The sequence below is a fragment of the Protopterus annectens genome, chromosome 16.part0, assembly GCF_019279795.1.
Source record: "Protopterus annectens isolate FY-2018-M chromosome 16.part0, PAN1.0, whole genome shotgun sequence".
In the NCBI taxonomy this organism is placed as follows: Eukaryota; Metazoa; Chordata; order Ceratodontiformes; family Protopteridae; genus Protopterus; species Protopterus annectens.
In genome coordinates, this window is record NC_056750.1 from 879,049,158 (window position 1) to 879,065,264 (window position 16,107).

Here is a 16,107-nt window from a genome sequence, read left to right on the forward strand (position 1 = left end):
TGGAAGTGAAAAGGTTAAAGGTTAGAAATAAGCCAGTCTCCAAGTCACCTAAGGTTACTGTATGTCCGTTTCAAGTAAGAAGATTCAAGGGGACTAGAAAGATATCAAATTGTCTACAGATCCTCTGATATGAGTTCCATATGGAAAACATCACATAATGAAAAAATTAGCCAATAGTCTGCAGATGATGGATTTTTACTTTTTGCACTGACGGACTGCTTATTTGTTGTCTAAACCAAAATTCATGACAAATTGCATCAGTGTTTAGGAACATAAAAAGATACTGATACACTCTGACAAGCACCTAAAGGTTCATAGGTGTGTACTAGGCTAATGGTCCTGGAGTCTTAAAGGTTCATAGGTGTGTACTAGGCTAATGGTCCTGGAGCCTTAAAGGTTCATAGGTGTGTACTAGGCTAATGGTCCTGGAGCCTTAAAGGTTCATAGGTGTGTACTAGGCTAATGGTCTTGGAGTCTTTACAAGCCTAGCCCATAGAAGTGCCCTGGCATAATGCTGCCTGACATTAGTTACCAGTGCCTCTATCAAGTAGAGCCACTGGAGTGATCCCCGGAGTGAAATTTCTATTTCCCATCCACTCATCAAGATTTCTCTTGAAGAGGGCCAGTGAGGTGCTCTGCCTGACATGTATAGGAAGTATTCCCAGAGCATGGGCAGTCTCTGGGTTATGAACCTGTCCCTCCAGCATGTTCTCTTGATTGTGGTAATGAGGTTGAGGTCTCTGGAGCGTGTGGTGCAGAGGGATTGTATTTCTTTAGATGTAGCATTTCTAACAGAGCTGGGTCAGATATGGCTTTTAAGTCAAGCAGAGAACACCTCTTAGTAGAGAGAGAGAATAGCTGGAGTTTTTTTGAGTCTGTCCATGTAGGACATACATTTAAGGCCTAGGATCCTCTTTGTGAGGTACTTTTGTGGCCTTTCCAGCTGTTGCAGGTGTCTAGTGAGGTACATGCCAAATGGGGCATTATACTCAATGACTGCTCTAATGAGGGAGAGAGATAATGACCTCTTTCTTCCTCGATGCAAAACCCTTGTTAATGAGATGTGCCACAGAGAAGGACTTTCTGACTACAGTGGCAATGTGGTCGAAGGAGAGGTTGCTGTCAACTTGTGTCCCCAGATCTCTTATAACACCTTCAGTGTTCAGTGGGCTCCCATCGATGTGGCAATTAGTGGGAACTGAGTTTTTCCAAAGGGGATGATGATGATGCACTTTTTGGCATTAAGCTTAAAGCCATGGTTTTAACACCAGTCGTTTGTCTCAGTGAGGCCTTTTTTGTAGGATGTCTGCATCACTTGGGGAGTTAATAATGGCTCCCAGCTTGCAGTCTTTTGTGAAACTGGTCAGCCAGAGTCCCTCTGTGTTGGCGTGGACTTCTGAAAAGTAGATGCCAAACAGGTGAGGACCCAGCACCTAGCCCTGTATGACTCCACTCGTGACTGGTCGGCAGTCTGACTTGGAGTCCACTACTTTCACACTGTGGGTTCTACAGTGAGCCAATTTGCAACCTACCTAATGATATAGGGGTTGATGCCTAGTTTGGTGAGTTTATCAATAATTCCTGAGTGAGGAATGGTATCAAAGGCCTTAACCAGATTGAGATAGGCTGCATGAACTGCCTTACCCTCATCCACAGCTCTGGTGACTGACTTAAAGAAGTCAACCAGGTTGAGCAGGCATGATTTACCTTTCACAAAACCAAATTGTGTGAGATCTAGAGTTTGGAGATTTAGACTTCTAGCGTTGAGCAGCATAACCATTAGATTGCATTTATTTATTGCTGTTACAGTGGTAGTTTGGTCTTTGGAACACCACCTAAAAAGGCACTGCAGGGGTGGCAAAAGTCTTAACCAGTACCCAGAAACCCAGGGGTGACAGATGCAGGCCATCTTAAGTCATCACAGCTCCAAATTAACCCAGAGGTGATTTAATTTCCCTTCCAAAATAAACTTGACAACATTTGTGGGGAGCACTCAAGGGACTATGTTGATTATACCAGATCTTTGAAAGTTCTCTACAGTGTTGAGAATTTGTTGTTGTTGTTGTGTCTTTCGGCTTATCCCGGTTAGGGGTCGCCACAGTGGAACTCCGGTCCACTAATGTTTGGTAGTGGATTTTTACGTGCCGAGTTACCAGCCCTGACGCACAACCTTCAACGAAGGCACGCCCATTCACGTATGCCTCTGCACAGAAGACGCTCTAGCTGAGAATTGAATGGGACAACGACTTGCTGTGAGGCGACAATGCTACTGCAGCACCACTACCATTATTTTACAATAAAGTCAGTGGTTGTGAAGTTAGGTGTTGCCAGCTTATGTACTGTATACCAGTCTTACTGCATACACAAATGTTTGTCATGTAGATTGTCACAGAGTGCTAAAGCTTAGAGCACACATAAGCAAATTATACCAGCTTCCCTTGAGGAAAATTCAGATATAAAAAGATATGTTTTCAATAGGTTTTCTTCTCACAAATACTCTAATCAATGCTAGAAAAAGAAGTCAAAAGCAATTAAATAGAGAGACTTGTCAGCATTTGGACAGTGTTAATGTCCCAAGCAATAGAACTCCAAGATGATGTGAGGTGATCCAGTACTCCATGCAGCTGTGGGAATGGAATATTTACCTGGTGGTGTCGGGTGGAAGCAAAAGTGGAGAATCTTCATTACTGGAACCAAATCAACAATGTATAGTTGTTGGGCTGTTCCAGGTGGTCTGGTAAAGTTACTTGGAGTAGTCCAGCCTTTTGATGATATAAAAAGCCTAACAACCAGTCCTACTATGAAAGGAAGACCAGAAGCAGCAGTGATGTTAATGGATGTCACAATATGCCCCATTTCAAAGGTAGGCAGTTCTCATTCCCAGTATAAAGAAGCTGAACTGCTTGGACATGTTGGTGTAGCTACAGAACCACTCTGGTTATGCACTACTAAAGAAGGGAAAAAGGGTTTGGTCGATCTTCAATTAAAGTAGGGAGTTTGTCTGCTTAGTCATTTCTGTCTGGAGTTATCCCCAGTATCTTCAATTAAATTAGGACATTTGTCTGCACAGTCATTTCTGTCTGGAGTTATCCCCAGTATCTTCAATTAAAGTAGGGAGTTTGTCTGCTTAGTCATTTCTGCCTGTAGTTATCCCCAGTATCTTCAATTAAAGTAGGGCGTTTGTCTGCATAGTCATTTCTGTCTGGAGTTATCCCCAGTATCTTCAATAAAAGTAGGACATTTGTCTGCATAGTCATTTCTGTCTGGAGTTATCCCCAGTATCTTCAATAAAAGTAGGACATTTGTCTGCATAGTCATTTCTGTCTGGAGTTATCCCCAGTATCTTTAATTAAAAGTAGGGACGTTTGTCTGCATAGTCATTTCTGTCTGGAGTTATCCCCAGTATCTTTAATTAAAAGTAGGGACGTTTGTCTGCATAGTCATTTCTGTCTGGAGTTATCCCCAGTATCTTCAATAAAAGTAGGACATTTGTCTGCACAGTCATTTCTGCCTGTAGTTATCCCCAGTATCTTCAATAAAAGTAGGACATTTGTCTGCATAGTCATTTCTGTCTGGAGTTATCCCCAGTATCTTTAATTAAAAGTAGGGACGTTTGTCTGCATAGTCATTTCTGTCTGGAGTTATCCCCAGTATCTTTAATTAAAAGTAGGACGTTTGTCTGCATAGTCATTTCTGTCTGGAGTTATCCCCAGTATCTTCAATAAAAGTAGGACATTTGTCTGCATAGTCATTTCTGTCTGGAGTTATCCCCAGTATCTTTAATTAAAAGTAGGGACGTTTGTCTGCATAGTCATTTCTGTCTGGAGTTATCCCCAGTATCTTCAATTAAAGTAGGACATTTGTCTGCATAGTCATTTCTGTCTGGAGTTATCCCCAGTATCTTCAATTAAAAGTAGGGACGTTTGTCTGCACAGTCATTTCTGTCTGGAGTTATCCCCAGTATCTTCAATTAAAGTAGAACATTTGTCTGCACAGTCATTTCTGTCTGGAGTTATCCCCAGTATCTTCAATTAAAAGTAGGGGCATTTGTCTGCATAGTCATTTCTGTCTGGAGTTATCCCCCAGTATCTTCAATTAAAGTAGGACATTTGTCTGCACAGTCATTTCTGTCTGGAGTTATCCCCAGTATCTTCAATTAAAGTAGGACGTTTGTCTGCATAGTCACTTCTGCCTGGAGTTATCCCCAGTATCTTCAATTAAAGTAGGGACATTTGTCTGCATAGTCACTTCTGTCTGGAGTTATCCCCAGTATCTTCAATTAAAGTAGGGCGTTTGTCTGCATAGTCATGTCTGTCTGGAGTTATCCCCAGTATCTTCAATTAAAAGTAGGGGTGTTTGTCTGCATAGTCATTTCTGTCTGGAGTTATCCCCAGTATCTTCAATTAAAAGTAGGGGCGTTTGTCTGCATAGTCATTTCTATCTGGAGTTATCCCCAGTATCTTCAATTAAAGTAGGGACGTTTGTCTGCACAGTCATTTTTGTCTGGAGTTATCCCCAGTATCTTCAATTAAAGTAGGATGTTTGTCTGCATAGTCATTTCTGCCTGTAGTTATCCCCAGTATCTTCAATTAAAGTAGGACATTTGTCTGCATAGTCACTTCTGTCTGGAGTTATCCCGAGTATCTTCAATTAAAAGTAGGGGCGTTTGTCTGTACAGTCATTTCTGTCTGGAGTTATCCCCAGTATCTTCAATTAAAGTAGGGGCGTTTGTCTGCGTAGTCATTTCTGTCTGGAGTTATCCCCAGTATCTTCAATTAAAGTAGGGACGTTTGTCTGCATAGTCATTTCTATCTGTAGTTATCCCCAGTATCTTCAATTAAAGTAGGGATGTTTATCTGCATAGTCATTTCTGTCTGGAGTTAACCCCAGTATCTTCAATTAAAAGTAGGACGTTTGTCTGCATAGTCATTTCTGTCTAGAGTTATCCCCAGTATCTTCAATTAAAAGTAGGGGCGTTTGTCTGCACAGTCATTTTTGTCTGGAGTTATTCTGCACAGTCATTTCTGTCTGGAGTTATCCCCAGTATCTTCAATTAAAGTAGGACATTTGTCTGCACAGTCATTTCTGCCTGTAGTTATCCCCAGTATCTTCAATTAAAGTAGGACGTTTGTCTGCATAGTCATTTCTGTCTGGAGTTATCCCCAGTATCATTCTGTGGAACCAATAAACATGAAGAACATTCTTTACATGGAACTAAGACATGCCCAAACTCTACACTAACCAAACTTACCAGCCTGCAGAACATATAAACATCCAGCGGATCCTCTCTGCTTAATCCAACCAAGCAACCCTCACAGAGAAAATCTACTCTGCCAAAAAAGGGATCGGTGGGGGACACCAATTTTCAACCATCTCAGATAAACTCATTATGGTCTTCTTCAGACCTGGGAGATGTGTAAGGGTGGTCTAATAGAGAAGACTCTCTCTTTAGTTCACTGGGCCTTAACTACAGGACAAGAAACACACATAACACTCAGAGCAGGCACTGGCCATTAGGACACAAAGAAACTACCAATGGTCTTGCATCATGATAACTGTAGTTAAACTCTTTTATATGTCCATAGCCATTACATTCCAGCCACTTGTAGAGCCAACTCTTTGTATCTTGGCTGGATGATTCTAAATGCATCAGCATGCCTGACACACTCTTGCCTTTACTGTAGAGCGGCTGGTGTCAAGTGTACTCATATGGAAACTCAGCGGGGTATAGAAAAATTAAAAGGCAGTGGGGTTATAATGTTGCAGCATTTGGTATATGGATACTTACATGTTTACAAATTGCAAACTTGATATTCCACTTCCTGTTAAAGTAGGTAGCAACTTTCTGTTTTGGCTTCGGAAAGTACAAAACACCAGCACTGCTGCAGTTACAATTGTTTCCTTTAATTACTGTAACACTATATGTGTATGTGCCTACAGATAAAGGTATGGGTGGACATATTTGCCTGCTGATCTCAAAAAATAAACACTGCATTACAAGTTACCAGGGTAAGTAAGAAAGAGAAATCCATTCACTTATACTGTTAAACGCTAAACAGACATTTTTGTAATAAAAAGCAGCAAATGCAGAAACATGCTTTGATACTGCTATAAGTTACTTTTGATAAAACTAGACTTGATAAAACACGCATAACCCGCCACAAATTAGATATCTATTTTACATACATACATACATGCACACAAATTCCCAAATATTAGTCAACAAAACCAGATCACCTACAACCAATTGTTATAATATTCAGTGTCAAGCTCTGACACAACACGCAGTTTCTGACCTCTCATCCACCTTCTCCTCTCTAGAGGAAACTGACCATCAGAGCTGATGCCTAAAGCAGATGGTCTGCATCACTCTTCCCCAGATAGGCACTAACTACAGCCTGTGGGGCTGCACACAACTACATTCAATTTTTGGGCGAGTTTGAGATGAAAACATTCAGCTTGCTTTTGGGAGGTGGAAGGAACCCCACAGAGATGCATGGAGAACACAAACTCTACACAGGCATTGGATGGAGGCTAGGAATGAACCCTGTACCTCAATTAGGAGGCAAAGACCTTAACTATTATGCCAACCATGTCATAAAAGAATGCCTGTCCACCATAACTCAGAAAGGCCTCTTCCAAAAATGACTGGTTTAGGTAAAACTTCAGAATGAATGACTGAATTAATCCACTTTAAGGGAGGGGAACTGTGTCACATCTTTTAAAGTTACCCTACAGTTTTAATCAGTAGGATAAAAAACAAACATAAATACAGACATTGACAAAGGAAATACACCTGTCAGTTTGATAATGACTATAGCAAACTGTCTGAAAGCAGTGGACAATTTAATTCCAGTAACCCAGCCACATGAAATAATACCCTTTCACTTCAGCATTAAAGTAAAAGGGAAGCCAGAAATGAAGGACAAAACTGAATATTTGATTGCTCACTTTGGGTTTCACCTACTCCCTTAAAACCTAAAAGCATAATGAAGAGAGAATAAAGACTAACATGAGAGAAGCCAACAAAGCAAAACAGAGGAAAACTACCTGACACAAATTACAGAGGGTGTTAGTAAATAAACAGAGAGGAGCAAAATGGGTTTAGCAAACTGGATTTAATACCAAACTTGGAGAGCGGGATTAGTTTTACATTTTTCACACATGAAGGATTAATGAGATATAAAAGACTGACATTTGGTGTTAGCTCTGTATTAGAGATACTCCATTATGGAGTAAGCCAAGATTTAAAAAATGTGAGGACCTACAGAGATGACATAACAAAAGATGCAAATGACAAAAAAGAAATACTGATGAGGCGCTAAAAGATAACCAAAAGCTTCTGTCTGTCAGCATATCTTGAACTTTTCTTTATTATTTTACCTCAAATTTTTACTGACATTGTGTCAGTACTTAAGTACTTGAGGTACCATGAAAATGTATTTATTTTCTGGGAAGGTACCAAGGAAGAAGCTGAAGAATTTTTCCAATTTATGAACAATATGACTGAGTTCTTGGTTTTCACACATACAATGCATATGGAGCAGGTGCATTTTTGGATACCACCATTACATTGGTTGATGGTAAGTTTGATCCTAACATCTACATGAAACCTACCTTCAGCAATAGCTATTTGCATTTTAACAGCTCACACCCTTTGTCACTTAAAAAGGGTTTAGCAAAGGGACAGTTTACACGCTTAGCACAAATGGCTTTCTGAAAAGAAGTTTTTGATATAAAAGGAAAAGATTACAAAATATGTTACTGTCTAGAGGTAAGTGGGAGAGACATTACCAATGGTATTTCCCAAAGATCAGGGAGTTTTTATAAACCCCTTTTAGGGGTAGGTCTGATCGACACAATGGGAAATACAAAGTAACACACTAATGACAGTAATTTTTCATACAAGGTATTTGTGGTTGAATACAGTTCTAACTCGGTAGGTATTAAGAATATTATCAAAAACAATTTAAATATTTTTAAGATTTATGACAAGTTCTTGGAGAAAACTGGATCTAGACCAAATTTTGCATACAAAACAGCAAAGAATCAAAAATATTTGAAAATGAATCACATCAGTTGTTAGCAAAGGGACTAAAATGTGTGAATGTTCTCAGTTTAGCTTCATTTTAATTGACAAAGTAATTATTTTGGACAATTTTACTAAAAAAAAAGTTATTTTTACTGTCTGGTAATTGTAACATAATGGGGTAATTTATATTGCAAAGTGCAACGGGCACCTAGGCTATTACATTGGTAAAAGAGAACTGTTTTTAGAAGAAGAACTTATGAGCATCTCTACAACATTACTAAGCAGAATTCTAACAACACCTTGTATAAACATTCCCTGTACTGTCAGTTTTTTCTGGTTTCAGATTTGAGATACTGGAGACAGTCCTCCCAGACCTAAGAGGAGAGTCTTGGGAAAATATGCTTGAATACAGGGAATATTGGCAGATGAAATTGGATGCTATTACTTTTCCAGGTATAAATGTTTTTCTTGCCAGTGTTGAAAATGAGGGCAGCCAATATCCAACTGCAATCTTTTTATTACTTATTCATTTATTCTACTTTGTATTTAAATCCATTTTATTATATTAATAGGTTGCAGCTTTAAGAAACAAGTTTGGTTGAAACTGGTGCTTTTTGTTGGGTGATTTGAAATTTATTTAAACTGGATGATGGGACTTGCTTCTTTAGTTCTGAAGAAGTCCTAAGCATTTCTGTAAGGATGAAAACACTTAACATTATGTTTTAATAAATGCAGTGTGCTCTTATGTGTGTTCTGACTGTTTTTCCATTTATATCAGATTTCAGTGTTATTATTTATTTGACATTTGTTATTCTCATTCGTTTTTATTTTTGTGGTATTTCAATGCCTTTTACAGTTTATTATTTTTAAAAAGCCTAGTGTTTAAACATCCATCCAGGTATAGAACAACCTTATTGTAGCCCCCCAGACATTTTGGGATAGGAAGAAATGATGCGGCACAAAGGGCTGTTTGGGTTGCTAAAAGATGCTGTAGAAGCAGCCTTTTCCTATTGCCTCAGGTTGCATCAGACTGGTAACTGAGGCAGCCTGAAAATAAATCAGAAGTGAAAAAACACTGACTTACATAATTCAGACGGTGAGAAAATTGGAGAACTACTTTATTATTGAATAAATATTTGTAATTAATAATACTCTAGTAGTGCACAATTTCTTGTTAAATCTTTTTAGTTGAGAAATGACATTGATATTCTTCCACTCAACATTGCCACTGCCAGAGATGTATACAGTTTAGTCTGTTTGTGTGTTGGATGAGGAAACAAAAAATAGTTTCATAGTTTCATAGTATAGTACTAGGCTATCTGCCCTGGGGCACTTGTAAGCCTAGCCATAGTGATGTGGCTTTTGCCACCCCATGAAATGGTACAAAAAATGTACAGAATAAATTAAAAATACTGTGCCTCTGTCTAGTAGTGACACAATGAAGGTCCCCTTATATAATAGAATTAGTTTACTGTGCCCCTGTCTAGCAGTGACACAGATGTGACCCCTGGGGTAAACTTACGATCTCCCATCAACTCATCAAGACTACTCTTGAAGAGAGTCAGTGAGGGGCTCTGCCTAATACGAACTGGGATCTTGTTCCAAACCATGGGAAGCCTCTGGGTTATGAATCTATCCCTCCAGCATGTCCTATTCATACTTGTGCTGAGGTTTAAGTCTTTAGCTCTTGTGGTCCTGATGGATTTGGATTTTTTGAGGTGGAGCATGTCCATCAGATCCTGATTGGACATGGCCTTATACGTCAGGCAGAGATCACCTCTGAGCAGGCAGTATGCTACTGAATAGTGCTGAAGTTTCTTTAGTCTGGCAGAATAAGACATATGTTGGAGACCCTTGATCCTCTTGGTGAGGTACTTTTGTGGTCTCTCCAGCTGTTGCAAATGCCGGGTGAGGTACATACCAAATGGGGCATTGTACTCAATCATGGGTCTGATGAGGGAGGAGTATAGAGGTACAATGACATCCTTGGATCTGGATGTGAATCCCTTCATCATGAGGTGTGCAAGGTAGAATGTTTTTCTAACCACTTTGGCAACGTGGGTGCCAAATGAGAGGTCGCTGTCGACTTGGGTCCCTAGGTCTCTGATTACTTTTTCTGTACTCAGTGGGTTGTCTATGTGATAATTTGTGGGTACTTTGTTTTTCCCAAAGGGGATGACTATACATTTTTTGGCATTTAGTTTAAGGCCGTGACTCCGGCACCAGTTGCCCATTTCTGTGAGGCCTTTTTGTAGGATGTATGTGTCCACTGGTGTATCGACTATGGCGCCTAGTTTGCAGTCATCTGCGAACTTTGTCAGCCACAGCCCTCCCATGTTTGCTTTAACATCTGAGAAATAAATTCCGAACAAGAGGGGTCCCAGGACAGATCCCTGTGGGACACCACTTGTGACTGACTTTGAGTCTGACATTGCTCCAGCGATTTTAACTTTATGGGTTCTGTCCTTTAGCCAGTTTGCAACCCATCTAGTGACATAAGGGTTTACATTTAAGCTGTTGAGCTTATCATTGATGCCTGAGTGGGGTATTGTGTCGAAGGCCTTAGCCAAGTCCAGGTAGGCTGTATGGACTGCTTTGCCCTCATCAATGGCTCTAGTGACTGTTTTGAAAAAGTCAACCAGGTTCAAAAGGCAGGATCTGCCCTTTACAAAGCCAAACTGGGTGGGGTCAAGTGTCTGTAGGTCCCATATGTCTCTGTTTATGAGTTCCATAATGATTCTTTCCATAGCTTTGCAGACCAGGCTGGTTAAGCTTATGGGGCGGTAGTTTCCAGGGTCTGTAGAGGCACCTCCTTTGTGGCGTGGGACCACTGTTGCTGTACGCCAGTTTCAGGTACATATCCCGAAGTAAGGCTAAGGTTAAATAGCATTTTTATGTGTGGGTTTAGCTCCTCTTGCAGTTCACGTAACACGCAACCCGGGATACCATCAGGTCCCATTGATGCTGTGTTTTTAGCTTTGTTTAGGGCGGTTCTCACTTGGACATCTGAGATTACATTCAGCTGTGATAAGTATTTCTTCTTTTGGGGGTGAGGGAGGGGAGAAATTTGCACTGAACCTGTCAGCCAGAATGTTGGCAATATCTGTGGGTTCTGTGTATTTTTTGTTGTTGTGAACCAACTCTGAGCATATCTGAGGGTTTCCGCCCAGGTTTCTAACATAGCTGAAGAAGGCTTTGTGGTTATCTTTAGTGTCCTTAGCGATTTTTCTGTCATTGGCCTTGGATATTTTTATGAGAGAACGTAGTTTTCTGCTAATGTTGATCAGAGATGTCTTTTTTTTTCTTTTTGCACATGGGGTCAGGGTGTCACTTCAACAGTGCTAATCATCAAGGTTTCCAACACTGGGTAGTTAGGCCTGCCACGGTAGTTCTTCCATACACTCTCATAGCTATGGCCAATGTGGAGTGTTTAATCCAACTACTGTCTGCATGTATTTTGAACTTGGAAGAAACCAGAGCACCCGGAGGAAACCCATGCGAACACAGGGAGGACATACAGACTCAGCACAGAGGACACCTCAGCCGGGAATTGAACTGGGGAACCTCTTGCTGCAAGGAATCAATGCTAGCTGCTCTGACACTGTGCTGCCCCTTCAGAAGTTGACACCAGCAAAATAGATGAGTGTCCACCAACACTCACTACTAGGAAAGATATGGCGGTTGGAGTGACTGGCTACTCTGAACCATACATGCAGATTAAATTACCCTTTGTCTTTGCAACCCACAATGCATTTCAGTGTCCTGGTTAAGTGAATAAAAATAACTAACTAAAGAAGTAGTACTGTAGGATATAACAGATTAAAATCTGATGCCTAGAGAACTAACTGACGCTTATGTTACTGAATTAAAAAATGGCCAAAAGAGTGTAAGTTTAGTGAGTTGCAGGATTTGTTTGTATAAGGCAGAACCGCATGTGACATAAGAAATGATCAAACAGAGGGCAAGCTTTTAGAAGTCAGTCTCATGACAGTGAAATAATACACCTCTGCCAAGTGAGTAGAAATACAAATTCAGCAACATAACAAGAAAACACAAGTACACTTTATCAAATTCAAAAGTTTGAAAACAGTCAAAGGTTATTTTCTAAAACACAAAGGTTATTTTCTAAACACCACATACAGTAATCATGCGGGAGAAAGTTAATCAGCAAAGTATTTCTCATTTTGATTTCACCACTTTATACTTGCTGCACACATTCCTGAATTCTATTACCGTTTTTGACTGTACTGTTTGTTCTTGCTGCACACATTCCTGAACTCTAGTACCATTTTTGACTGTACTGTTTGTTCAGTTAGGCTGCAGCACTCATAAACATCCTTTGTAAGGGAAAATCCTTCCTCATCCCTCCAGTGTGCCATCTTGTTGTAAACATGCCTCCCGTGCCTTACGATCAGAGAAAAGCCACTAGATGGGTGTGTGGACTGCAATGGGAGGGGTGTGACCCCAGACTAAAGCTCTTAACTAGAAGACAGAGGAGAAAGGATATGCATGACGTGGGTGCACAAGGTTACGTTACTCCGATTGAGGGGTACACCATGAAAAGGGCGGACAGAGGAGACAGAAGAAGCAGAATGAAGGACCTACAGCATTTTGGATCTGGGACAGTCTGATGGACTGCAATTGTTACTCAACTAACTTATCTGGCTGTTTTTGTTTTTAATTTGCCACAGTACAGCCTCCCCTTGCCCATTTTGTCACAAGCAGTACAAACAATTCTTTTGAACACAGTTATTTTCAAATGTTTGCCTTATACCACTCTGTGCATTACTACTAGTTTTGTTCATTACAGTTACTGGCATATCATTGTATCACACTGTTGTACTGTTTAATCGCAATTTTGTAACTAGGTTGTGTCCAGATAAGTGCTCTAGTGGTCCAGCTCACCTACCTGCTACTACAGCCCACACAACCAGTGTTCAATTAGCGACACACGCATCGGAGGGACACTGGGCAGGGAAGGAGAAGTATGAACAGCAGATCAGCTCACTTATCCTTGGGGGGGCTGCATTAGTGACACCGGTGTGTGTGTCTATGCCCAGAAACCAGTAAGCTGACCCACTCCCAAACACACAAATGGACAGGTTTCTTAAATAGGCTGTATGATGCTTTCCTAGCCTAGGGATGCCTGGCTTTTGCCCTCACAAAGAACAAATTTACCAACTAGGTACTGACAGTGGCTGTTTTGGGCAGGGTCTTTCAAAGGTGGGGGAAGTGCATTCCAGACAGGCTCAATTAAACATAATGCTTTGCATCTTATATGACTATACTTTTTTCCTTCCCCAGGTGGTTTATTTTGCATTGTTGCGAACCAAATTTAAACCATTGTTTACACCCTTCTTTTGATCTTCTTAACACTTCTCAGTTAGCCATATTGCATACCTTGTCAACAACAAAAAGACAAACATTTCCTTCCTTACTTCAGTAGTACTTCTGACAATATTTAGAAAAAGATCAGATCCAATACTGACTATGATATCACTCATTTTGACACAGTCCTTTCATCTAAATAGCTCTCATTTCTTAGGAGTGCAGTATTTCTACATAATGTTTTAACCACATTGCCACCCTAGGGCTCATTACAAATTTAACTTATTCACAAATCAGCTATGTTACATCATATAAAATGCCTGTCTATATTGCATGTCTGTCACATCCACAGTGTCTTTCTGATATAATGTACTAGTTATCTAGTCAAGAAGCTGTACCAGGTAGGTTTCCATGCCTTCCATCTTGTGAGTCCATATCATACCTGTCAACCGTTCAGATTTTTGCCTCATATTTTTTGTCTATACCTGTTAAAATTTGTGCTTTTCTGGCAAATCACTGAGATGATCTGCGGATTGAAATCACTAAATAATAACATACTTTTGATTATCTTACTTCAAATCTTTCAGAAAATGTATGTCAACAGAAACACTGTTAATCAAAGTTTGTAAGAGCAATATTTAAAATATGTCCCTATTTTTGGGCCTTTGTCCCCCAATTTTGTCAGGCGTGGACCAGATTTCTAGCATCAAGAGGTTGAGAAGTATGGTCCATATTGTCCTGAGAAATCTCACTCCCATACAACTTTGCTCATTAATATTACATTCAGATCTTGTTTAGTTCTCTCACCTATTGACAAGCTGGTTACAAAGTTTTCTGTTCGCAGGAACAACTTATTTGCACTGAAAACCCAGAAAGTTTATTTATCTCACTATTTAATACAGAGTGGGACTGCATACTCCGCATTAATAAAAGGTCTACACTCTCTGTGCTTTCAGTTTGTGCTTGAAAATATGAAATGGCCTGTTCAGTCACCATCCATTATCAGAAGCTAACTAAATATGAAACAGCCCACACAGTCACCATCTATTTTTGGAAATTAACTAAATAATTCAAGCTTCAAACACTGAAAATTCAGAAACTACAAGCACATCCCTTACAGGGATTATGTTACTTTGTTAGTCATCAGGCAGTATTGCTTACCTTATACACACTGTCTGCTACATGCAGGAAAAAAATGTGGATTGAACCTTTGGGAAAACACAAGAATAAAGGCCTTATCCTTCTAGCAGAATAGCCCCAGTCTCCGGCAGTGTTCCCAGCACTGCTGTGTCCTTCCACGTCCAGCAACCAACTTCTGCATTTTCTATTTGTTCTTTCAGTCTCTTTCCTGTCATGTGTGCTGCTAAGTCAGTCTCTGTGATATTTGAATCATATAAGCCAGCAGCAGTTAGATAATTCGCTGTGTGACTCTTGGCAGGAAGCTCCTGTAGATATTCTGAACTGAAGGGATATTTCTTTCAAATCCCGTAGAAGGAAAGTCCCCGTTTTTTTTTTTTAAATTCTGATCTTTGGATTTCTAAATGAATTAGTCCTAGCTTTGAATGGGGGATGGTTGCGGGAGTATTGCCTGCAGGAAGTTTCAAAGGTGTTGGTCAGATTCCAGCTCAAATTTCAGTCCTACTCAAAACAGCTGTCACACTGAGGCATACATTTGTTTCTCCTCTACATTTTTATACTCAGAGAAAAATATGAGTTTTAGGAATTTTATGACCTGATTTGCTATTATCTCTGTAGAAACCATACACGTAATGCTATGTTTAAACAATAGTAAGCAGTTTTCTGATCCTGTCATATTTTATTTTGTGCTGGTTTCTAAATGCTAGTTCTTTCAATGGCTTCATAGCATAACTGCTGCTTAGCTCTGTAGAAAGCATCTGAGTGAGGCACGTTTCAAACAATATACGAAATAGTGATCTCTTTCATTTGATGTTTTATTGTGTTTTGATTCGTGAATACTAATTAAATGTAATAACATTTTACAAAGCTATCAGTACATCAGAAAGCATATACGTGGATCGAACATTAGTAGACACAGTCTTCCATTCCTTTCATTTTGTAGTCTGCTGATTTCTGAATAGGAGCCAAGTGCAATGATTTTATGACCCACCTACTTCTGTTTCTTTAGAAGCACTAGTGATGTGAAGTTCAAACATTCGTAGACACACTCATCTGTTTCTTTCATTTCATATGTTACTTTGTTTGATTGCTGACTGCTAGCTAAGTGCATTTCCCCGTGTACATGGTGCATTTTGGTGAGTAACCACGTTGTATGAAATGTTCTTCAGCAGTTTTCTTTCTGTTTCTGCCTTACAGCTGCATGCATCTGTATCAGTTTCCGCTGTTATCTATAAACAAATAACTGAAGTGATACTGTGTCACCATTTGTCATCATTCTAGCAGTTTGCAGTGCCTCATGACTGGCTGATTATCAGTCTGACAACTTTTAATACTCCAAGGTGCCACTCCAACTTACCCATTTGGTAGTGATGACAAAACAAAGTGACAAAACTGCTGTGCTCCCCTGTTTACTGCCAAAAGTCCAACTGGGCAGAAGCCCATTTTCAGCAGAGGCCTGGGGAGTAAAACTCCAAATAATTACAAAGCATTTTAAGAACAATAATTTTACAGTCTTCCAAAATGAAACAAAAAAATCTGCAGTTTAAACAATAATAACAAATTAGACATAATATAAAAATATTGGTTAAGAATCAGTACAAGGTATATGA

The 16,107-nt window shown here is 39.9% G+C and overlaps 1 protein-coding gene across 1 annotated transcript in view; it reads right to left on the reverse strand.

Annotated features, from left to right (window-relative positions):
- The window catches only part of LOC122790381 (gastrula zinc finger protein XlCGF26.1-like), a 149,705-nt gene extending 134,761 nt beyond the window's left edge, over positions 1-14,944 (reverse strand). Inside the window, exon 1 of the mRNA XM_044057895.1 lies at positions 14,522-14,944. The gene's annotated coding sequence lies outside the window, so the exon portion shown is untranslated. The remainder of the gene's footprint in view (positions 1-14,521) is intronic.
- Positions 14,945-16,107: the final 1,163 nt, after the last annotated feature.